Source organism: Engystomops pustulosus, chromosome 9, assembly GCF_040894005.1.
Source record: "Engystomops pustulosus chromosome 9, aEngPut4.maternal, whole genome shotgun sequence".
Classification (NCBI taxonomy): domain Eukaryota; kingdom Metazoa; phylum Chordata; class Amphibia; order Anura; family Leptodactylidae; genus Engystomops; species Engystomops pustulosus.
Genome location: NC_092419.1, coordinates 81113262 through 81139958, shown reverse-complemented (window position 1 = coordinate 81139958; position 26697 = coordinate 81113262). Strand labels below are relative to the sequence as shown.

Genomic DNA, 26697 nt, shown 5'->3' with positions numbered 1-26697 from the left:
ATATGATGAGTGCCCCTTAAAGGGGTATTCTCGTCTGGGCATTCACATTCAATTTCATTAATCTGCCATACATAAACATTTCTTCAATTGGATGTTATTAAAAAAAATGTTCCTTTGTGAAGATAATTTCTCATAAATGTAGTGATATGGTCCCTTAGAAACAAGATTGTGTTCCCGGATACGGCCACCTCTGCTGGAGGGATTGCACAAAGACACAAAAGGTTTTTGTATATGAAATGTCCGGGATTTACTGCAGGTCCTACAGCCATCCTGTGGTAATGATTGCTGAATCCAGGAGGTCAGACAGGACTCTATAGCGCATCTCTGGCCACTGCTGCCAAAATGTGATGTGGTCGTATCCGAGGAAGCTATCTCGTTTCTAAGGGACAACATGACTACATTTATGAGAAATTATCTTCACACAGGAACATTTTTTTTAATAAAATCCAATTGAACAAATGTTTATGTATTGCAGATAAATGAAACCGAATGTGAATGCCCAGATGAGAATACCCCTTTAACTTACAAGATATCACCATAGCTGCAAAAAAGGAACATACAATGTGGCTTCCTTTTTGTTTCATTTTTTTTTTATTAAAATAATATTTTTTCTTCAAGTCTTAAGACTTTCACTTAATTGTTGGTCCAACGCTCCATATGTGCAAATAGTAAGCGCTGTGAACATTGCCGCTGAGTGATGAATGTATTATTACTGACGTCCATGTGTCTCTCTCAGTCAACATTTTACTTGTATTAAAACTGAAGCTAATGTGTTTTGTAAGAAACAGACGCTTTTCTTAAATACTAAATCAGACAAATTTTATCTCAGTGGATCTGTGTCTTCCAGGTGGAATGTGTCTAATTTACTTTTTCTTTCTAATTTTCTTATCAAAATGACAAAATGTTTCATTATTTCGCTTACCTCCGCTATCTAAAATCAATTTAAGCACAAACATACAGAAAAGAGAATTGACTTTATACAATAAGTAACTTTAAATTGCTACACAGCTTCCTTGCCGGGTTAGTCAATTAACAATGCATATTAATAACCTGATGATTTGTTTTTCTTATTACTGTGTATTATGCCGCCATTAGGGAGAAAGGCGTAGGCGGGAGAAATGGGGGAGTGATGTGAAAGTATGTACAGTGCATTTCTTATTAACATTATGTTATTAAGAAATGTTATAAAACACCCATATGTCATCTCCTGATGAAGAAGAACAGTGAGTCGCGGATCGCACTTTGTTGGACTTTTCACTGTTTTTGGGATTTGCGCAGCTTTGACATGTATTTAACAGGTGTCTGTGCTGGGATTGTGTCGGACGCGATTGGATTTTGGTGCAGCTGCGCTGGCTTTCATGTGACACAAATAGGGGGGCGTGCCGTCGGATGATCCAACTGATTCGGACTGAGCACGGAATTTACCATTCAAATTGTGTCATAAGACAAGGCACTTACATGCACCAGGATGAATAAGGCGGACCTCAGCGGGGAAGCGACACATGCAGGATATTGGGCGCACAATCTTAGTGAATTGCGGCCATTCTTTTTGGACAATGCACTTTCTGTGAACTCCTTGGACCTGAAAAGTAAATGTGCCCCAGTGTGTCCACCAATATATGGATGATTTTGAAAAATAATCTGAAATTGACCTACAAAAGCATTTCATCCTGGCCGTGATGGTGGGCAAAAGGCAAAATGTGTGGACGTACCAAAATTCAGATACAAATAAAGCAAGTAAGGGGGAAAGGTATGCATCATATAGCACACTTTTTTGAAGGAATACATGGATGTTGAAGGACATGTGGACAATCCTGTTAGGATGGGTGTGTGGGTAACGCTCTTTGTGGCTTCTTCTCCCCTTGCTATTCTGTGCAACCACAAAATAGAAATTTAATAACTTCCTGCAAAGTTTATAATTCTTCCAATTCCTGGTCAAAGTGGTATGGGCATTTCATGGGCCACCATTTTTGTTGATCTTAAGGGCTTACCTTCAATCCATAAAATTCCAATTTAAGATCTTTCACCAATAAGAACTAATAATACATACTATTTGTTGATTATCCAGAAACATTGACCTAAGTGATGGGTTTGTCTTCTGCTGGATGTTGGGTGAAAAATTCATTATTCTGTGCTAGAGCCTATGTAGATTATTTGTAAATCTGGCAGGCAACACTGTCTCCATCATATAACCCATATGAAACTTTGTCACTGTTAATGTAGAACCAGTACAGGTGGCAATGTAGTCATGGGTCTACAGTCATATGTTCTATCAGTCATTTCATAAGGTCTTCACAAATCACACTTGTATTAATTGAATGGGGTCCATTTAATAGGCATTGGGCAATGTGTAAATGCTTAGGACATGTTAAAGGTGGCCCGATATCCAACACTACAGCTATGTTGGTGCTAGAAAGCCATTTATCAGAGATTACATTAAGATGATATCAATCTGTTTCTACCTTTGGGGCCTATGGATATATTATTAGATTGCTAACTCACTGCTCGGGGTATAATCCTAAAGTGACGCTATAAGAACATCTAGGATGGAGACCAAAGTGCCCTCCAAGTTAACCCTATGGATCCAGATTCAATATATACTGTGAACATGGAGGCCAAAGCCTAGAATGGTCAAATACTATAAGTATTGTACTATTTACAACTTATTGGCCCCTGCACCAGTTTTCTGCCTGGCTTTTCACGTTCTTTTCAGTGCAAATTGCTCGCCTATGTATTTATCAAGTGACAAATGTGTCACGGCTGCACTATACCCGACACAACACAAAATTCTGCACTGAAAAGGGCATTTGGGTGGCCATGCACAACATTTATCATGCAGTGTCCGACCGAATTGTTTTGCACGTCCCATGTTAAAGGTGGAGCAGTGCAGGTGGCGCCAGATTCATGAAGGACGGGCGTCACAATTCATGATTCTGCTGCACTCTGCAGACTACACAGGCAAACTCCACATATATATGTCCATTCAGTTGGCATTTGGGGGAGAGCATTGGTAGAGGGGGGCATACCATGATTGCATTGCCAATATCAAATTATAACTCTTGGCCTGTGCCAGGAATACTGTACTGAGTCCTTCTACTAGGATTTAGGAATAATCTTCCAGTAGAATATCTTGCTTGTTACCATATTTAGAGGTGTATGTTCTGTATACATCTAGAGCAGAGGTACAGTGCAGCGTCCAGCCTTACATTCAGGACAGTATCTTATTGTTCACAAGAAAATAAAATTATTCAAACATATGTGTATAAGAGTTATTTGATCCGCTACACTGGGAGGGGTTAAACTCCCCCCACTATCTGTGAATGGGAGGTCTCTCTCATCAGCCCCATTGATAATTGAGTAATCACAGAGAGATGAATACATGGAATATTAATGGCACATTTAAGTGCCATGTAGAGATACATATTTCTTTCTTCTCCATTAGGCTCCTGAACAGCTCAGACTGTGCTACAACTCCAGAGCCATGACCTTACTCCGCTACAGACTGACTGCTGCCCATAATTGCCAATTAAGAAAACTTTTTGCAAGATGGTAAAAGCTGGATGTAATTGGATCTATCAATTAGTAATTTGTAGCTGTTCTGCGAGGAGACGGTACCCTCCAGATGCTTTATTGCAGGCAGCAGAAATAAAACAGCCATGTGGATTTGGCAGTGGAAAGAGAAGAAACAGGGTTTTTTGGAGTGCGGCTGGATACTGCTGGGCAACTACTGAAGGACGTTGATGTTTGGGGCAGAGGCGTTAAGATTAATTGACAATTTAAGTGAAGTGAAGGCTGTGTGTGTCTGGCTGCTAAATCGCTGCTGCTTACCCAGGCAGGCAACAAAATGAAGTCTTTATCATTCCACTCGGTTTGTTTTTTCGCTTTGTTTCCATCCATTAACGCCCTACTTCCTTGCCATACCTGAGTATATCTAACCAAGCAATCTCAACAGGGTGGGATTGTCCGTGAAGTTTTACACGTGTTCCACATCTTTAGTGTATCCATCAATTCAGCTTGGAAAAAAGAATAACTGATGGAACTGACAGGCCCATACCAGACCAGGAAAATGTAGTGAGGGGTCTGCGTAGTCTGCTGTTACTTTCATTACATGTAGCATTTAAAAAATATGGAATAAAAGCATTCCTATATTAGAGATTTTTGAAATTTCTGTGGGGGAGATTTATCATGAATCTCTTAGAGCAAAACTGTTCTAGTTGCCAATGGCAATCAATCAGAGATCAGCTTTCATTTTCCCACTGCTGTTTATAAAATTAAAGCTGAGCTCTGATTGGTTTCCATGGGTAACTAGAACTGTTTTACTTCATAAACTTGATGATAAATCTCCCCCACATTAAACTGGCTTATTAAACTGGAGATATTTTACAACAATTTGTGCTTTTTGGTTCATTGTCAGCATACAGACTGCCATATTGTAAGTGACAGCCTGCAATCTTCAATTATATAAAGAGTAAAAGGAACCTGTGATTGTGAATGTCATTTTTATATGATGACGAACCTCTGGAGCACAAGTCATCTTCTCTGCAATGCCTTCCTCCTCACCCTCACCCTCTACCCTGCTATCTCCCCAACATTGAAATGCCCCCCCCCCCCTTGTGGACTCACCACATACTGCTGGCAAGGATCAGATAATGTTAAAGGAAACCTGCACACCACCCTGTAGGCAGTGGCCTAGGAGCGGCAGGGCCCCATAGCAGGCTTCAGCTTTGGAATGGGGCCCCCCTTCCCACTTGCAAATTATACATACAGGCAGTCCCCTGGTTACGTACAAGATAGGGTCCGGAGGTTTGCTCTTAAGTTGAATTTGTATGTAAGTCGAAACTGTATATTTTATAATTGTAGATCCAGACAAAAAATTTTTTGACCCCAGTGACAATTGGAGTTTAAACATTTTTTGCTGTAATGGGACCAAGGATTATCAATAAAGCTTCATTACAGACACATCACAGCTGATTATTGCAATCTGGGACTATAGCAAAGCATTCAGAAAGCTTCACCAGAGGTCAGAGGGGTCTGTCTGTAACTATGGGTTGTCTGTAAGTCGGGTGTCCTTAAGTAGGGGACTGCCTGTATTTGTATACTCACACATGCAAGTTACAATCACACATTTGTACACTTATGCACATATGCTTATATACAGCATATACACACACATACAGTGACATTTACAAACGCACAGCATATATACACACATACAGTATATGCAGACGCCATACACCTTATACACATACAACATATATATGTTATCCATATGTTATATGGATATAATGATGCACATCCTCCACTCTTTAGTGTGTCTGGTCAGATACTGGGGCCCCCTGACACTGTGGGCTCCATAGCAGTTGCTATGGCTGCTACCACTGTAGTTACGCCCTTGACTGTAGGCTATTTAATACCGATGCCGGCACATACTTTGGTTAGGGACATCAACCTTAAGTTTAGCTAAAAAATCGATTACCTACATATTGAAATGAGCCATCGGTACTACCCCTATGTCACTGGCCACCTTTCGTTCCCTTCCGATCATCAATTATGCACGCCTCTGTCTTCTTATGAGCCCTCCTTCTGGTGCTGAGAGCCCCGATGTCACGTTGCTTCTGGCACTTATTGCCCATGCGCAGAGACAAACTATTGCACAGCTGCAGTGAGAAGTGGCAGGCTACGCGATAGTTTGTCTCTGCGCATGCGCAATAAGTACCGAGAGCACCGTGAAGTCACGGCTCTCGACACCAGAGGGAGGACTCATAAGAAGACAGAGATGTGCATAATTAACGTTTGGAAGGGGACGAAACGTAGCCAGTGACGTAGGGGTAGGTAAATCGATTTTTTAGCTAAACTAAAGGTTGATGTCCCTAAACAAAGTATGTGCCGGCAACGGTATTAAATAGCCTACAGGGTGATGTGCTTGCATGATTTCATCATGCGAGCATTGGTAGGTTTCCTTTAAAGAAACAATTAAAAAGCTTTGGAATTATACCAGATGCAAGACAAAGGATTTTTTAAAATCAACATGCCAAAGGCTATTAGAACCTGTCATCATGTAAAAATAAATGATTTCCTTTAATGAATGGATCACGATTAACTGTCTTCACACATGCACCCAATGTCCACTGGGTTGGATAAAGTACCGCAACCTCCCCACCCATCTGTGGACTTTACGGCAGTTTTCTGGCGGACTTTCTTTTATGTGGAATCTACTTTCACATCTATTTAAGAAATGTCTGTCGCTTTTTTGTAGCACGTGACCCTTTTGTGACGCGGCTGCACTATTCTTCAAGCGTTCTGGTGCACTGTCGGACCATGTGCCACATTTATCACAGAAAACCTGACAGAAATGTGTTGTACGCCCCATATTAAAGGTGCACAAAAAAAAAAAAGTTGGTGCACTCTGTCGGGGCAGTGTAAGGGGTGCCGGATTCATGAAGAGCGTACGCCAGAAATCCTGAATCTGGCGCCCCCTGCACACTACACAGGCAAACTGCACATAGTACAGGCTGCACTGTTTTTATTAAAGGTGCTCCAACGTGTATTAAATAGCATAATGAAAAATTATTGATCTCATTACAATATGAGATATAAAACAGCACCAGGTGACCATCTACGTTCCCACAGAGTAAGCAGCTTATACTATTAAAACTATCATGTTCTACCACATTGCATGGCGTTCTTGTAGGCAGGGATTTTCATAATTATGTCTTTTGAGAGACATTAATGGTAAAATGATTCATGTACGGTATACAATGTAAACAAACAGTTAAATTCTGCTCCGATAATGCATTTGGGCAGGAATCAGGTTTGCTAATGTGATTATTTTTGTCTCTATGGTAACAGATGATAGATGTGCCGTGAAAGTACTTCTCCGGTTTGTGTGCTGGGGAAGCTGGTGGTCGGAAACCTTCCCATTATTTCTACTGGCACCGGATTGAATAGAGTGAGCTGACAAACCCAAGTGACATCAACTACATGGATCTTGCGGTGTGATCCTGGAGATGTCTGGACTGAGGCAAATAGGCACCAGATTGCATCTGATCAAAGCAATATACCCGGAATGCAGTAATAAAAGTTTAAGGATCATCTTAAAGGTAAAGTATCATTAGATGCAATGCCACTGGGATTTATTTAAAGAGATCCTCCTTCCCATAGTTTAGAAGCTGTTCTATTCTGTATTTGCCATGGAACACAAAACTAGATGTCCTCTACTGTATGATGCAAAAAACCGCCGCGACATCTGTGACAGCAATGATCAGGCTTCAATATTTCTTACCACTGGGGGGCAGCATTGAATCAAGAATCTGTCATTATCTGCAGGCTGGACAGAACCCAGAATTTACATTCATTTACTCAGAGACACAGGAACCTCCATGGAAAGTGTGATTATTGTGTTCTGTGAATGTATAACACACGTGTGTGGGGGTGGTAGTTAGTATAGGATGTTGTATTTATATTCCATAATGATCCCCGGATTACAACTGTGAACAAACTAGGAAGTGAAGATTGTACAAACAGCAGAGATTGTTAGTACGTGAGAAGAGGCTCAAATCTCCCAACTGGAAAACTGGGAATAATCCATGTTTAGTATTACGTGGCCGCCCATCGCTGCAGACCACATTGTGCTATGTGTTTATGCTTCACACCAAAACCTACTCCATCACCCCTCAGCATTTTAGTAATGGCCACATAGTGAACCAACATGTCTTCCTATGAACGGCTTTATATATAAACTATCCATGGATGTGTCTTTCTTTGTTATAATCTATTGTCCAATGTATTCCAAAGCGTCTATTCCAGAAATGTCTGTAATTCGCCGTTCACTCCAGCAGCATGCTTTCATTTACGGACCTCAGTATGAGGTTAAACTTTACATAATTCCATATTTTTGTGGTTCTTACTGCTATTGTACCAGCTAATTTGAAACCCTTGACATGTATACTTAGCTTTTCGTTGGCAGGTTACAGGGTGCGTTATTCCGGGTGATGCTCCTTGAGGTGTCTCTTCCCTGATGTCGACGTATATGTCTGTAATGCAGGCCCTAAAAAGCGGAAAGTTTGTGGCCAGTATTGCACAGGTGGACACAGCAGGTGAGCGTGGCTCATCCAGCCCATGTCCCAAGCTACTGAGCGGCCACACCACAATACGGGCAGAGACAGAACCTGATCTATGTTTTGTGGTGCAATTCCTTGGCTCGCTCATGATGCGACAAGACATAGGTGCATGCACCATGCCTCACTGCACCATAACTATGCACAATACACACAGCCCCTAAATACAGTTGTTTGTTTGGGGCCTTACAGGTCTACTCCAGTCTGGTGGCCTGTACCACATTAGTGGAAGCTTTAACATGGAGTGAATTTATGAAGTCAGTATTGCTGGTGTCTGCAATGGTGTAATTTGCACCAAGTTTAGTAAGCTCTGTGCATTGTTGGATAAATTGGATTCCTCTGTAAGTCTAGTACTTCTGATCTCAGATGGAGATTTTTCTCCAAAATTCACATCTGATAAATGTGGTGTATAGAAATTGTAGATGAACAAAGCCAAGCTGCCCGGCTACCCATCCACTTTTCAAAAGCGGACTGAGCAATTTAAAAATTCAAAATGTTGCAATTCTCTGCAAAAATTACCTTAATTAGTCACACAAACCTACTGTACTTGTCTACTATATAAGCCAGAATTTGGAGTAATGGGCTTTTGATGTACATTTGTACATAAAAGTTTTTGTTTTAAGGCGGTGGTCTGGTTCACGGATGGAAAGCCTGCTTCCATAATAGGAAAATAGTTTTTAGAAAAAAAATCTATGGGGTCTTGTGGAGATTTTTCCCTTTGTATAAAAAGCCACAGCTGATATTTTTACACAAATCGGTGCACAAAATTCACTGCATTTCCAGATTTCCAGGCACAAGCCTAAGTCCGGTATACAAGGTCAGACATACATATCACAGTTCCCACCATATTTTTGCCAAAGACATATGCAATGAATGACATGTGTTCTAGTAAAATCCTCAACTTGCACAGTTAACCCCTCGCTATCACAGCCTGTGCACATATGAATTATCTGGAATAAATTCCATTAGGACATGAATAAGTGAGCAATTCATTCTCCATTGGAAATGTGTTGAAAATGATTCTTCCCCTGATGGTGATCTGTGAAAGAATCATTTCCAACACCCAGTTGTCATTTTATTCCTAAATTTCAAGGATGAATAACAGAAGATTGACAGAACTCAGAGAAGATGATCCATAACTGAGCACCTCAGACATGTCAAGAGAACTGACAAGTCTTCTTATAAATCTGTATTCCTCCCAAGTTTTGAGCATTTTCAGTTCTCTTATGTGAGAAAATAATCATAAAACAGCAACATTTTGGCAAACATGCCTTCATTGACCTGAATCCCAGGAAAATTACAGTGTGTTTCATGGTTTCTAGGTTTCCATTAGTTCACACGTCTTGTGATTTAACCTCCATCGTGTGATAGAAGGCAAATTCAGCTGTAAGTCGGGAAATGCGTCCCTGGGTAGGTGTTTGACAAGGTGAGATTTCACAAATTTGCTGATCTCATTTGTGACATTTTCTCTGGTGCTGTTTGATAACTGTCTTGGAAGTCTTTGACCTGGAAATCATTTCAATAGGTCGGCAGATACGTCATACACAGGGACAATCGCACTTACTTTTACATGAATTATTTATTACCATTCACACTTGTATTTTTATCTGTCATATTACACTTCTAAGCACCACAATGAATCCATCTACTATGTCAACACAACATCCTTATTTTAGGGGAAGATTTAACTATACACTGGACAGATAGCACAATATTACAACTTGAGGACGTAATTTCCATTTAAGATCAAATATTGTAGAAAAAGGATGTACAGTATGTTGTAAAAAAGAGTCTACCACATTTGCACATATAACCCCACAAATAAAAATAGTTTTTTTTTTGCTCTATTATTTTAGGGAAAATTCAATTTTCATTATTATGTGAATGGGCTTCTTGGGATGAGATGTGACTGTGTCTGCCAATATCCACCATCCCTCTTGTGCTTTCAGCTAACTCTGAGCCCATTACTCGCATCATTCATTTCATAATGTATTGAGCTGGGTTTTGGTTGGTTACATTACATTTACATGCCTCTTTCTTTTCTTGGCATATTGGAACATGCAAGTCCAATCCCAGGGTTTATGTGCAGCTACATGTATCATAGTATCATAGTTTGTACGGTTCAAAAAAGACACATGTCTATCAAGGGAAGGGATTGGATGGAGAAGGGAATTAGGGGAAATTCTATATAACATAACCATCAATGTTACTTAGGTGTAAAAATGCATCTAGACCCTTCTTGGAGCTCTCTGCTGTCCCTGCTGTGACCAGCACCTAAGGCAGGCTATTCCACAGATTGACAGTCCTCAAAGCAAAAAAGCCCTGTCGCCTCTGGTGATTAAACCTTGTTTTCTCCACAAGATTTAAGCTGAAACATCTTACCACCATATTTTGTATGGACCATTCATATATTTATATAAATTAATCATGTCCCCTTGTAGTCGCCTCTTGTAATTTTTCCTCATAACTGAGACCCTCCATACCCCTTATCATTTTTGTGGCTCTACGTTGAACCCTCTCCAGCTCCAGGGCATCCTTTTAATGGACCGGAGCCCAGAACTGGAGAGCATTTTCCAGGTGAGGCCAAACCAGTGCCTTGTACAGTGGTAATATTACATCCCTATCACGGGAGTCCATACCAATTTTGATACATGACAAGATCTTGCTGGCTTTAGAGGCAGCTGATTGTCATTGCATGCTGTTATTTAATTTATGATCTACTAGTACCCCCAGGTCCTTCTCAACAAGGGACTCTCCCAGATTTACTCCCCCAAGGACATACCGTATGTTGCTTTTGGATTATTAACACCCAGGTGCATAACCTTACATTTATCCACATTGAACCTCATTTGCTAAGTGGATGACCAAACACTCAGTTTGTCCAAGTCCCCCTGCAGCTTATGAACATCCTCCATAGAATATATTACACTACACATCTGACACAGTTCTATTAATTACTATCTCTATATCATTAATAAATATATTAAATTATAGGGGGCCAAGCACAGAAACCTGGGGTACACCACTTATAACTGGTGACCATTCTGAGTAGGAATCATTGATATTTCTTGTGTTTGTTTTATGTCAATTTACATTATATTTTGATGTATAAGATTAATAAAGTTTATGGATACTTTTCTTGGCCATTCATCATATCCTCTGTTTTCTTGGTTGTGTGCATATATTCCATTGACATGTGAGCACTCTTAGGTCCCTTTCACATGAAAGTATTAAAGTGGCTTTATGCTGCCTGTACCGTACTGTTTTCATACAGGTAGCACACATTCACTACCATATGCAATACAGTCATTCATTCACATGGCTGTTTTGCCTACTGTAGCATACTGTACTCTGAACAAGAACTATAAAAAACATACAGCATGTCCTATTTTCTCTAGGATTTCCATTCCGTATGCCCCATAGGAGCCTGGTAAATTTAAAATATTTCTTGCATACTGTTGTGTACAAGCTGCATGTACATATTGGGGGTCATTTACCAAGGGCCCGATTCGCGTTTTCCCGACGTGTTACCCGAATATTTCCGATTTGCGCCAATTTCCCACTGAATTGCCCCGGGATTTTGGCGCACGCGATCGGATTGTGGCGCATCGCCGCTGGCATGCATGCAACGGAAATCGGGGGGCGTGGCCGAACAAAAACCCGACGGATTCGGAAAAACCGCCGCATTTAAAACAAAAAATCTGTTGCGGAGCTTGCACTTACCTTCACTCAGCCCGGCTCGGTGTAATCCAGCGCGTTCCGATGCTTTTCAGAGCAGCAGCGCCACCTGGTGGACGGCGGAGGAACTACCTTAATAAATCCTGCCCAGACCCAAATCCAGCGCAGGGAACACGCCGCTGGATCGCGAATGGACCGGGTAAGTAAATCTGCCCCATTGTGTACAAGCTACATATACATGTTGTATCCAGGGATTTTGGGGTTGAACAAGCCAGTAAAATTATTTGCCAACCCACCATTTTTTATACAGAATGGATGAAAAATATTACGTATATAAAGCCAGATTTGGAACTGAAAAAAGTATACTTTTTTTTACTTCACTTGTGTGAAAGGGGCCTTTATTTGTATCTGTGCCAGCCTCGTTCTTATGTTGTTACTCCTTTATTTATACAAGGACTCACATTCTCTCTATAAAGAAGGTAAAGAAAGAAGAAAATGGGTTCTCCAGTAGGCACAGTAAAGCCCTTGGTACACAAATGAATGAACGTTGGCAGAGAGTCATAATGCTACTTTTATGATAACTAAAAGTTAGCTAATTGCTCTGATATTGTTCTAAACTGAAACCGTTTTGGAGAAGTAATGAGTGTTATATATGGGTCACACAGCCTCAGAGGGGTCAGTGTTTAGATTCCTGAGAGTCTTCAAAGTTCTGGTAAATCTCCAAGGTAGACCAGCGTGTTATACTGTCACCACATGGTGTCAGTGATTCAGAATGAGCTGAAATATCTGGTCACTGGATGAGTGGTACCCAAGAGGAGACTTCCATTACCATTGTCTTTCATCCACCCCTATCATAGCTACTGGCTGCAATCTGAATGAGTAGAGAAGCCCCTGGGACGATCCAAGCCTTATTCACCAAACTATTTCAGTAACTCCCATTGTAGTCAAGCAGATAACATTTCTTTTTACAATTTATGGAAACAGTGTAACACAATAAGTTACCCGATGTCTGTAATTTTACCTACCTCTCAGGCCTTTGCCACCATCTATCAGCCATTTCTGGAGAATTCTATGCATATGACATTCTTTTGTGTTAGCCATATTGTCTTACCTCATCAGTATGTGTTAATGTTCATACTATGTGTAAGGCAAGATTTATGTGTGGAAATTTTGTGAGCTCATTCATTCCTGAGTGGACACCCTATAGTTTTGCTCTGATAAGTCCTAGGAATACATGCAAAGTGTTCCAGGATGGAATAAGGAAAACCACACCTCTTTTAGCTACCTTGTAAGGCAGCTCCCTTGACATCAAGCATGACATACAAGAGGCCTTATGAGATGATGCGGGATTAAAACCAAACCAGTATATCTATTTCAGAAGGAACAGATTACCATCTGTTTCTACCTGATTTGGTCTCTTTAGTACAGCTTAGGGAATTGGTTTGGCTGGTGTAAGAGGCTTGTGACTAGGTTCGGGAAGTAAAAGTTCTCCTTACGGAGACTGCCAATTAATGCCACCACGTAGGCGTGTGGAGTCTTATAGCCAACCTGATTGGGTCTCCTCAGTACAGCGTAAGGAACAGGTTTGGCTGAGTGAGAGGCCTACGCTGTACTGAGGAGACCCAATCAGGTTGAAATAGTGCTGTCTACAGTTGGGAGTCTGTTCCTTCTAGAATAGATATACTGGCTTGGTTTTAATCCTGCATCATGTCATGCTTGAAGTAAAGGGAGCTGCCTTACAAGGTAGCTAAATGAGGCATGGTTTTCCTTATTCCATCCTGGAAAACCGGATTGTCATTCAGATAAGCGGGAGATCTCTTATCTCATCACTAAGCTTCATACATTTTACATTGTTTTTGCTTGGTTCTGCAGCTCTGCATCATTCATTTAATGGGGCTCAGCTACACAAAGACCATGTGACAAATGGACATGACATTACTAGCGTGTGAAATGGAAGCAATGCTTAGTGGATCACATGAAGATGGCAGACCGGCAAGAGTTCCGGGTGTCTGAACCTCATCAATCTCATAAAGATCATTTATCCTATACTAAGGATAGTCAATCAATAAAAAATAACTGCAGTAGGGTTTTGTAGTAATCTCAAGATGGATGTAAAGTTTCCAAATCCTTTCTTGCGCAAATGTAACGTTCCAGACCATTCATCAGACGTCTTCCTTTAAGATAAGAAACTCCATATTATGTAATCAAGGAACATATGCAATACGATAGGGGACCATGCCATATAATTCCAGTCCAGTAAGATGACACTCGCACACAGATCACCATCTGGGAGATTATTGCAAAACATGTGGCTGTTTTTTTTTATCTAAGGACTTTCTCATGACATATTTTTCCTGTGAGTGGCACTCGAAAAAAAAAGTGAGATTTCACAGATCATCGCTGACCAATGTGAGCAAGAAGAGATTGCATTACTGGAACATAACATTTTAATTAGCAATGAAAAGTCAATGTATTGCAGCTGCTGTGAAGCTTCAAGTGGAGGCCTTTTCCTGCATAATTCAGATAATACTCTATTACAGCCTAATTACCATCATAAAATAGCGTCCTATTTATCAACAAGTTTTATTGACCTTGATGTAGATAACCCCAAGCCGTGAGACTCACATGATCTTCTGCTTCCAGTATTGGTCAAGGCAGTCAGATAATTCCTCCGTGACCTGCATCCTTCCTCCGTTCTCAGTTTCTGTGCTGTATCAAGGGATTACGTTCCTCCCTTTCACCCCCGGATTGTTGAATTTTAATCTAAATAAAGTTATATACTATGTTTGTTTCTTCTATAAAAAAGAAAGCACACACTTTACAGTTCAGATGTCTGCCCGAGGCTGGAGAACGTGGAAGCTCACTGAGAAGACTCTCCATTGGGAAATATTCTGGGAATTAATCTGATTACCAGAAGCATAACACAACTTTCATAGAAAATGTGATCTGTCAGCCCCCCTCCTCTGCTCACACAAGGCGAGCCCTCCTGTTTGATATCGCAATTTGTGAGGAATTCCATTTATTCATGCAAAATGAATAATTATGGTAAAACTATAAAATAAACCTGTTTTTTAATCCACCGTAATCTGCAATGAATCATAGGAGCTGACAGCAGATAAGAATGGATCTACGCCGCTCATTATTTTACCTGCTTTGAAACCTCCGACGTTTCATCCTCCGCTTTATTGTGCGCTATTGATACTCTTGTCTATGTCAAGCATTTTACAGCTCTTTTAGGCTAAATTAAGGCAAGTGAATTTACAAGAAGTAGAAAATCATTGCAACAAATTGCCTGCAGCGGAGATCTTGTTCAATACTACAGCATTCGCACGAATGACTGGTTATATGATCTTTGTGATTTGTAGGAACAACTTTTACAGTGCGTGTAGAAGTTGCAAAGGGTTTCGTCTAGACAGGGGTCTATGACTGGAAGAGCGACCAATTAGTTGATGAACTTTGTTGTTACAATTCCATTAACAACATCCTCCCATTAAAGGTCAGCGTTGATATCAAAAGCGATGCCACGCCACCCACCCATTACACTAAATATAGCATTCACTATGTTTTCTTAGTAGGAAAATTGCACTATTTTACGTCAAGCTATTATCTGGAAGGCATTTATATGTATGGGATCCATTATCTCCTATGCTGGAGACCAGTTTCCAGATAAGAGTTTTTTTCTTGTAATTTGAACTGCCATGTCTAAAACATACTAATTTCCTTCTAAAAATGACTCATATCTTCTCAACCCTGCATTCACATTTCCTTCCCCCTTAATATGTTTTCTTATAAGAGTTATAAAGAGCTGAAATGGCTGTGGTAATGGGTGTACGACCATGATGGCTTTTAGTATCTTTCAATGCTTAATTGCATTCCCATGCCTTCCTAATACACAGACTGTATAGAATAAAGTTACAGACACAGTCATAAAATGGAAAAATCTGAATTCAAAATCTACACCACTAACTGGCCATAAAAAAATCACTAAAATGTTAACTAAACAATACATAGCAACAATAAAGTCGCCCTGCATATTTGTCACCTATCCACCAACCATCTAATGGGTATGTGGCCCCCAATTCTCCATAGATGGGCAATTGAAATTCAACTGTAATATCCATGTGTTCTTTAGGGATAAGCCTTAATCTACCATTTGATTTTATGCATTGTGCACCAAAGACACCTTGAGAATGCTGTAGCTACACTGATGCAGAAACATATCTTGTTTAATCCCTGAGATGAGTGGTTTACCTGGGACAGTGTCACTATAGCACTTCACTCCGGTCCCTAGCTCCCCCTTCTTTTCCGTTTCCGTTTACATCATGACCTGTTCATGCTACCTTCTCTGTACCCAACTATGACATTGGTGGTTGAGTACACACTTTCATTTATAAAGACCACAATTGGCTTTTCAGGATAGACAGCCTAAAAAGCAAATTATTTCAACCCCCTGCAACCCTATTGTGTGAGAGTATAAATCGAAGAGTGTATCTGGCGGGCACAGTCCCAATACTACCGCTGACAGCTTAATATGCAACTTTAGGATAATTTACTAGGGCAAATGTGATCACGGTAGAACCTTCCGGCAGGTGCTCAGTCAGTGTGTGAGAGAGAGTCCATATGCAATAGCAGAAAAAGATGATGGCACTCACCGGTTTCAAAGATAGGAATGACGTCCTTTATTGGTGAATAAGCATGCAGGGAGGTAAACAAGCAAACTTCAGCAACGGGGCCGTCATTCCTATCTTTGGAACGGTGAGTGCCGGCATCTTTTTCTGCTATTGCCTATTGTGTGAGCAGGCACTGGTCAGATCTGACATGCCTCTTGCCTCTTGCACCTCCCCAATCTCCCCCCACTTAGCCTGTGATGTCAAACCTTCCAGCTTCTCTACATAACATCAGATGTACCTATCTGGACTTTATAGGCATGATATCACAGAAAGTGGCAGAATTTGGATGACTAGAGGTTACATAACCAGCTAAAAAAGACAGAGAGGAAAGATTGTAAAGTGTCTTTTATCTTATCTTATACTCCTTTAGATTTTTAGTCTCAACAGCAAACCAATGTCTGCTACTGGATGACCAAATATGACCCAAACTTATGATCTATTTAGGATTGGGAAAGAGACCTGATGGCAGATGCTAAAGTAATCAGATCTTAGCAATGCCAAAACCTTCCTCTCAATGTCTTTGGTTACAGGTGAATAGCTATAAGATAATGAATTCATCTTTTTACCCTTGAAAACCTGTTAGAAGTGCCCAAGGGATCCTAGACTTTATCTCCACATATGATGTCTTTTTTCTATTCTTGGTTAAGAAAGTAGTGCTAGGTGGCGCCCTAGGGGCTCAAGGGGTAGATCTCGACCTTGTGTCGAGAAGAATTTATGTAGTTGTGTGGTCTTGGTAGAGCAGGGCTGCAGCGTAATCTGTGTCCGTCAGTGTATAGCTGACGGAGTAGCAACTGAGTGTATGAAATTTATGAAAATTACAGGTTTTTGTGTACGCTCTGTTCCTGAGACTAAAAAGGATGACGATTAAGTGAAAGGAAGCTTTTATTTCAATCATTTTTTCGGACAACACGTTTTGAGGACGGAACATCCTCTTCATCAGGTCCAGTATAAAATAATATACACTGAAGAGAAAATATAGCGAGAAAAATATACAAATAAATAAGTATAAAGGCAAAAATAAATGGTTTTAGGAAAAATAAAACATAATGCAGGGATGAGGATAAAATTATACCAATAGGTAAAATCTATGTATAACGTGATGGATGATTATTTTTACAGTAGTTAGATAATTATTTGAATATAAGTACAGAATATATTTGTAAAAGCAAAAATATGTAACAAAAAATATATGTAAAATATATAAAAATTATATAATAAAAATATACTGGCAGTGGAATTAATATTATAAAGTTCAAAGTAGCATACCATGGTGCCTGATTGCATACTAGCATAATTTATAGCATATAGCAAACTAGCGTAAAACAAAGTAGCATACTAGCACAATATAAAGTTCATAATAGCTTACTGGTATAATAACACAACAACACATCATAATAATAGTATACTGTGGGATCTTGTAGTGGAGGGTAAGAATAAAAAAAAAAAGTACTGGCTGGAGGGGAAAATGGGGAAAGAGGGGGGTTATGGAGCTTATCTGGGAGCAGTAGGGTGAGATGAAGATATAACAGTCCAGCTGAGGGAGTGTTGAGGATGGGAACGCAAATGAGTATTGAGAAGGCAAGAAGCTGGGGCCCTGGCGGGGTGCCAGTGGAGAAAGGGCTTACCAATATGATGACGAGCCAGGGGATCCAACTGCATGCTGTGGTGTATAGGGGGGGCGAGGATTTGGCGGGTTTTTATAAGGTAATGGATGAAAGAAAAAAAAAACTTTATCGATCGAATGGAATGAAATAACAGTAAATCACAGTGAATAAGAGTAAACCTGCAAACATAGTGGGATGATGTTACTTGAGAGTTGCTGCATGGAGAATCATTTAACAATGTCCAGAAAGAACAAGAAAGTCAATGGGGCTCATTTACTAAGGGTCCGAACGCCGCACTTTCGTCGGGTTTCCTGAATATTTACGTTTTGCGCCGAATTGTCCCAGGATTTTGGCGCATGCGATCGGATTGTGCCGCATCGGCGCCGGCTTTCATGCAACAGAAATTGAATTTGTGTCACAAGATCAGCACTTACATGCACCGGGACGAAGAAGGTGAACTCCGGCAGACCTCGGCGTAGCAGAATGTTCCAGTGCTTGCTCAGGATCTTCCTAATGGTGTTATGATCTGAAGTATATGTAGTGATAAAGTTGGCATTTCTGGCTGTCTGGTTTGATTCGGTCTGAGGAGATGGGGCTAAGCAATCCCTTTGTGTGAGGTTATTGGTTTATTGGTTTTTGAGGAGTTTAGTGGGTAGCCCTTTTGTGAAAATCGTTCCCTTAGAATTTTGGAATGTGCTTGCTTCTGAGCAATTTGTGCAGACTCTCTTATACTGGCTATAAAGAACATTCAATAGTCACTTCTTATAGTGGGAGCTTGTGAAGTCCAGTAAGCCCTTTTTCTGGCTCCCCCATGTCCCCATAGACATAGAGTTTTTGTAGTAAAACTGGCGTTTTCCAAAGAAAAGTTTTATCAAATTTTACCTTTCTCACTCAGAGCTGTTTCCCTAGTCCCATGAGAGTGGCCAGTGAGGAGTGGGACAGACATGTATGACATCCTGAGGGGGTAAGCAATGGGGGGGGGGGGGAGATATGGAGGACATGGAAGTTTTTTTTTTAAATTTTAAATGCATGACAGAGCGATTTTCTGAGGAACCACTCTTCCCTGGTAACTCCCATGGGACTAGGGACATCTATGTATACAGACAGGTAAACTTTGATCTAATTTATCTTCTTTTCGCAATATGTATATTATTCTCTATGGCGACATGGGCGAGCCGGAAAAAGGGCTCCTGATATCAGGTTCCTTTTAAGTAACTTATAAATTATCACTTCTCTGCTTTATAATTAGTACTATGCCTCTTTTCCACCTCCCCTGCTGTCTAGTTACTATTTTTAAAATTTGGGACAGAACACAACAAATATTATTAGAATTCAGGTAAGAAAAAGTATTGGAAATACAGCGATAATTTAAAATGTATCATTCTTGCATTGAGAGGTGATATTGTGTGCATGGAAGGTTAACTCTTGGTGGATGATTATAATTGGTAGTAAGATGTCACGCATGTCATTATGGAGAGTGGGCAATCCTGTGTGTGACTACATGAACTAGTAGGTTCTCAGACTTCCTGAACTGAAGTAACTTGAGAGCGTTTTAAAATCCCACAAAGTAAGAAGCAAACACTTGCCCTGTTTGATGTGTAGAGAGAGTGAGAATATTACCTATGACCAACTGGAAGATGGGCCAGAGCAGTGCCAAAGTGAACTGTGATGCCACCTAAGACCCAACTGCTCAGCATAGATGCTATTCTTCTCAGTATTGTAAAGATAACACAGGGAGGAAACCCCTTTAAACAGGTCTTCTACCATCAAATTCTACCATCATGATATACCAGGGACACTTACTCATAGATCCAGAGGGAGCAGAGGTAAGGTTGAGAGCCTTTAAAGCCAGAGCACGGAATAGCTCAGGAAACACCACCCATAGCCCTTCAGGTTCAATAACATGATTTTAAAAGCTGATTGTAGAGGGAAGGGGGCCATGGGTAACAAATACAAGTATCAGGTTCGCTAGGGAAAATGCTGGGACTTCTGGTTCTTCTGGTGGTGCCAGCAGCGTTCTCCGAACCCCGGCGCGTATCCGCGCAAACTCCACCTCTCGTCCCGGGCAGCGGCTGCTAAGATCTCGCGCTGTCTAGGAGTTGTGTTCGGAACTGCTGGGACTTGTGCTACCTCTGCTTGGTGCCTGGTTGTTCTGCACCATGAGGGGTTAATTCCCAGAACCGGTCCAGCTCCTATCAGGTTCTGGAGGTGGAGTTCTGGCTGCATAAATTGCAGCTTCACTAGTCACCTGTGCCAGTGTTTGAAATCCCTTCTCCACTCACTCTCAGCATTAGGTTTGACTTGCTCTGTATCTGTAACGTTGTGACCTCGGCTTTTGACATTGACTCTTTGCCTACTGATTTTGCTATTGACGTACCCTCTCGTTGTAAATCCGGCTAGTTTACTATTCTTTTGTGTTTTATGTTTGTCAGTCTGTTTGTGTTTCCCTTCCCACACTTATCAGTGTATTTCGAGTCTTCAAGTAGTCGCCCCACGGTTTAGCGTGGGGGGGGCTATAGGAAGGGACAGAGGTTGGGGCAAGCTCAGGGCACACTATCCCCTGTCTTTTGTGTTACCCAATCTTAACAGAAACACTGGCCACACATAGGTCTGCATCCTGTATCCGACCTGCTACATTCTCTCCTCCCATGGAGCCTTTGTCAGCTGTGGTCGCTCAGGTCCAGACCCTAACTCAGCTTGTTCAGGATCTAGCTTCCCGTCTCCAAATTCAGGAATCTATGCTGGTTCCACGGCAGACACCACCGCAGGATCCACTGCCACGCATGCCTGAACCTAAGGTTCCTCTCCCTGACTTGTTTTTTGGTGACCGTAAACTTTATTTTTCTTTACGTCCTCGTTCATCGGGCACAGAGACTCAAAGGGTGGGCGTGGTAATTTCCTGTGGTAATTTGCATGGGGATCCTCAAAATTGGGCCTTTTCTCTCCCACCTGACTCTCCATCCCGTTCTTCTCTTGACGCTTTTTTTATGCTTTAGGTCAGATTTATGACGAACCTGACCACCGAGCACTGGCAGTTTCCCACCTTAGATCTCTGTGTCAGGGAAAAGGACAGCAGAAGATTATTGTGCCCAGTTCAGACAGTATGTGACTGACTCGCAATGGAATGACTGCGCCCTAAAAGACCAATTTATGTCCGGACTGTCAGGCCGAGTACAGGACTTAGTCTTAGCTTATGCCGAGCCTCAGACATTAGATGATGCTATGACTCTGGTCATCCGAGTTTATCGTCGCCTAAGATCCAGGCGATCACCTCGGGTGTCCTCTGACTGTCAGCCAGCGGCCAGTCTGTCTCCAGGTAGTCCAGAATTGGAATCCATGGAGCTGGATAGCATCTCTCCTGCACAGCGGAAGCAACATTGACTGAGACGTCATCTTTGTTTCTACTGTGGAAGTCCTGATCATCAGATCAACACCTGTTCCAAGAGGCAGCAGCAGGAAAACTTCCACTCCTAAGCAGTTGTCAGGGGGACTGCTTAGGAGCTCAGGTACTCCCAATTGTGTCTAGAATGTATTTACCTTGTACGGTTAAGTTTCAGTCTGTTTCCTGCACTGGTCGCGCCTTTTTGGATTCAGGTGCTGCATCTAATTTTATTGATTATAATTTTGTCTCTCAGTTTTGCATGTCATTGATTCCATTGTCCACTCCTATCCAGATGTCGGGTGCGGATTTGACCCCTCTACAGGCAGGGTTGATTAAATTCCGAACCCCGCAGATAAAGCTTATGGTAGGAGCTATGCATGAAGAATGGTGTTCTTTCCTAGTTCTGGAAAACTTGTCTGAAAACGTCATTCTTGGTCTACCGTGGCATTGATTATCGAGAATTAAATAAGATAACGGTAAAAAACTCAGGTCCTCTCCCCTTGATCCCGGATCTCTTAAATCAGGTTTCTGGGGCCCAAGTTTTCTCTAAATTAGATCTCAGAGGGGCTTATAACCTGATTCGGATCCGAGAAGGGGATGAGTGGAAAACCGCATTTAATACACCTTTGGGGCACTTTGAATACCTGGTTATGCCCTTTGGTTTGAGTAATGCCCCAGTGGTTTTTCAAGGGTTTATGAACTCCATCTTTCATGATTACATCGGTGTGTTTATGGTGGTGTATCTAGACGATATCTTGATTTTCTCTCCTGATATGGTTTCTCACCAGCAACATCTCCGCCAAGTACTTACCAGGTTGCGCAAAAACCACCTCCATGGTATACCAGATGATATTGTGTCAGATAGGGGCGTACAATTTGTTTCCAAATTTTGGCGAGCATTTTGTTCTAGACTGAAAGTTAATTTGTCGTTCTCGTCGGCATTTCACCCTGAGTCTAATGGTCAGTCCGAGAGAATGAATCAGGAGATGATTCAATATATGCGACTCTTTGTCTCGGACAGTCAGGACCAGTGGGTGAAATTCCTTCCGTTGGCAGAATTTGCTATTAATAACCACTGTAGTTCGTCCACACAGGTATCTCCGTTTTTCTGCAATTATGGTTTTCATCCTCGTTTCTCCTTTTCATCTGTGCCTGTCTCTAATATTCCTCGAGCGGAAGCTATTACATCCAAGTTGCGCTCGCTCTGGTCACAAGTTCGGGAGAATATTCAGAGGGCACAAAATTCTATGGTCCAACAGACTGAAAGAAGGCGCACTAACTCCGATACGTTTGTGGTGGGGGATAAAGTGTGGTTATCCACGAAAAACCTTAAATTGAAGGTCCCCTCTTTGAAGTTTGCGCCCAGGTTTGTACGTCCGTTTGTTGTTACTCATATTGTTAACCCGGTTTCCTTCAAGATTACACTTCCAGCAGGATGGTGGGTTCATAACACCTTCCATAAGAGTCTTCTGAAGCGGTGTGTTGAGCCTGTTTTGCCTCTTCCTGACCCTCCTTCTCCATCTATTGTGGAGGGGAATCTGGAATTTGAGGTGGAAAAAGTTATGAATTCCAGATGGGTAGGTAACTCCCTGCAGTACCTGGTCCATTGGAAAGGTTTTGGTCCTGAGGATAGGTCTTGGGTTCCAGCTAGAGATGTTCATGCTCCGTGGTTACTCAGGTTATTCCATTAGGCCTACCCTCAGAAGCCATCTTTAAGATCTAGGGGTCCGAAGGCCCCCCGTCAGGGGAAGGGGGGGTACTGTCAGGTTCCCTAGGGAAAATGCTGGGACTTCTGGTTCTTCTGGTGGTGCCAGCAGCGTTCTCCGAACCCCGGCGCGTATCCGCGCAAACTCCACCTCTCGTCCCGGGCAGCGGCTGCTAAGATCTCGCGCTGTCTAGGAGTTGTGTTCGGAACTGCTGGGACTTGTGCTACCTCTGCTTGGTGCCTGGTTGTTCTGCACCGTGAGGGGTTAATTCCCAGAAGCTGTCCAGCTCCTATCAGGTTCTGGAGGTGGAGTTCTGGCTGCATAAATTGCAGCTTCACTAGTCACCTGTGCCAGTGTTTGAAATCCCTTCTCCACTCGCTCTCAGCATTAGGTTTGACTTGCTCTGTATCTGTATCTGTATCGTTGTGACCTCGGCTCGTTTTTTGACATTGACTCTTTGCCTACTGATTTTGCTATTGATGTACCCTCTCGTTGTGAATCCGGCTAGTTTACTATTCTTTTGTGTCTTATGTTTGTCAGTCTGTTTGTGTATCCCTTCCCACACTTATCAGTGTATTTCGAGTCTTCAAGTAGTCGCCCCACGGTTTAGCGTGGGGGGGCTATAGGAAGGGACAGAGGTTGGGGCAAGCTCAGGGCACACTATTCCCTGTCTTTTGTGTTACCCAATCTTAACAACAAGATTACCATAGTCACCGTGCCTGGATTTATAAGTGACCCTGGTTTATCCATGCTTGATTTTGATGGTAGATTTCCTTTAATTCTGAATCTCCTTGTGGAAAATATGCCCTGAATTCATACTAAACCAAAAAAAAAGACCTAATAATAACAGATAACTGGTGATGGCATTTCCTTCATATATTTACAGCTGTGGTCTCAATATTTTCCTTTTAAACTTGTCTCAGCAATCACATTTAAGATGGATTTCATTTGCATCATGTCACATTTATATGAGATAATGCAGATTACATTTCATTTCTTCCTGTTTGAAATTATGACACTTGATTGGCAGGCAATGTTTTATTTTTGACTCATTATTTTTGACTCTTCATTAAGGGCTACGAAGTCCTTCCTTAGTGGCTATAGTGTTCATTGAATTAAAATATGTAAATTCATGTTGAGTATGGGATTGAATTGGCCACAGCAGCCATTTAATTTAAAGTTTGAGTTGTCCATTTAAGGGTCTTTCTTAATGGTGTTGGTGCTTCCATTTCAATTTGTCTCCATTTTGTCTCGGGTTTTGCTCTCCACAAAAAACCTAAAGGTGTAACATTGCTTTGGAAACATCACACCTGGTTTTTCAGCCCATCAGTGAAAAAAAACATATGTATCTATTTTTTGTGCACCCATAGATTCCTATTGCTTTCCGTGATCTGTATCTGTGAAAAAAATAGAACATGTTTCATAATTTTTTCCACGGACAACGGATCAGTAGAAATACAAGCCAGTGTGAAAACACCCATAGAAATCATTGGCTCAGTGAGGCATCCATGGAAATTACTGAATCATTACTGAAAAAGAGCACTAAGTGTCATTCTTTAAGGCGAGAGCTAAATTAAGGGATGGGGTAGAAACAAATAAACTATCCCCTTGTTAAAAATCATGGTAAACATGCTTAGTTATTGAAAGGGTCGTAAATCCTGCAGAAGTAGAAAAACTGAGCTCTGTGATACTGTATATGGGTTTATGTAACTTGGTGCCGCATGTCTGATTCACAAAATCACTATAAGCAAGAATGCTCATCAGCCTCATACTACCGATACATACTACTTCACAGAGGCTCTCACATCCTCTCGCTATGACTTAGCATTACCAGAATTCTAGGTTTTTAAAGGTGCACATGTTCTTTCTGTCTTACCGTCTCTGTCCCCTAAGACTTGCATTAATCTGCCCACCATTTCCCCCATAAGGCAGTTGCCATTTACTAAACATTGGTACTAGTATAACTTATTATTCTTTATTATTTTGATTTCAATGGTAACTTAACATTGAAAGATCAACAAGCTGAGTATCTGTTGTTTTCCGGAACATTGAAATATTAGGCTGATGTAGGACAGATTTTATGCAAGTAAGAACGCTACTTACAAAGGGTGCACAGACTTTTATCTTACCAATGTACAATTATACTGATTAAGACACAATCAAGAAAACAAATAGCATTTGGACAATGCAGAGAGGAAACCCATATCCCATCTGCCTCCTTATTCTTCGTTTTCTGGTCTTCCTCATTTCTCTGAAATTCACATTCATACATAGATAGACAGATATACCCAAGGTAATATGTCTTTTGGGTTAATCTAGCAGGTGATCCCTGCTCCCTGCACCCGCACTATCCCCCATGTGCTTAATTAATTTAGCGATACATAAGACAATGAGCACGTATTTGTTTGGATTTGGTTTCTACAAGAGATTGGGAATAAAGTGCAGCCAGGAGGATAACATATGGAGATAGACCATGAGAAAGATAACTCTGTGGGCCAAGCCTATTAGAGGACGCTGTTTACAAATATTGTTCATGAGCTTGTAAAGCTATTAAATGAAATGGCCTGCAATAACTTGTCTATAACAGCCCTTGTAAATCACCATGGCAGCTGCAGCAGGCGACGCTGGTGTGTGTAATACCAGCCCAGCTTTCTCTGTCTGGCTCCTGAAGTCTACTATTATAGAGGTAATGTTATTGCAGGCCTGGCAGTGTACGATTGGCAAGAGCCTTAAATCCTGTGGCTTGTAATCTCTATATTTGTGTGCGGGACATGTGAATAATACGGGGAACATAGGGGGATCTGATTCTATAAGGCGGAAGGGTATTGTCTGCAAGTCACATAGAAATATTCATAGAACATGTTCTGTAATCAGAATATTTCTGTAGATTCTTGTGATGATTGTTCATTTACAGTCTTTTTTTTTAGTGTTATCTTATATAAAAGGGAAATCAAGTGGTAATAAACATTGGGTAGAGTTGCATGTAGGATCAAGAGGTATAAAACTTGTCCAATATGTCACATTACAAACATTTCAACATTTATAGTGCAGTTATCTTCATCAGTTCAGTTGGGTTTCCTCATGCTCATATAACCCCACAATATACATATCTCCTTTATTATCCTAGATCTGAAAGAAGTTGCATTATAAATAGAGATGAGCGAGCACTAAAATGCTCGGGTACTCGTTATTCGAGACGAACTTTTCCCGATGCTCGAGTGCTCGTCTCGAATAACGAGCTCCATTGAAGTCAATGGGAGACTCGAGCATTTTTCAAGGGGACCAAGGCTCTGCACAGGGAAGCTTGGCCAAACACCTGGGAACCTCAGAAAAGGATGGAAACACCACGGAAATGGACAGGAAACAGCAGGGGCAGCATGCATGGATGCCTCTGAGGCTGCTTAATCGCACCATTATGCCAAAATTATGGGCAACAGCATGGCCATGACAGAGTGACAGAATGAAGCTAGATAGCATCTAAAACATCCAATAATTGACCCTGACACTATAGGGGACGGCATGCAGAGGCAGCGGCAGCAG

At 41.4% G+C, this 26697-nt stretch overlaps 1 long non-coding RNA gene across 1 annotated transcript in view; it reads left to right on the top strand.

Moving 5' to 3' along the window:
- Positions 1-26697, top strand: part of LOC140076941 (uncharacterized) — a 168827-nt gene that overhangs the window by 51732 nt on the left and 90398 nt on the right. Inside the window, exon 2 of the long non-coding RNA XR_011849680.1 lies at positions 6850-7100. This is a non-coding gene — a long non-coding RNA (uncharacterized lncRNA). The remainder of the gene's footprint in view (positions 1-6849; positions 7101-26697) is intronic.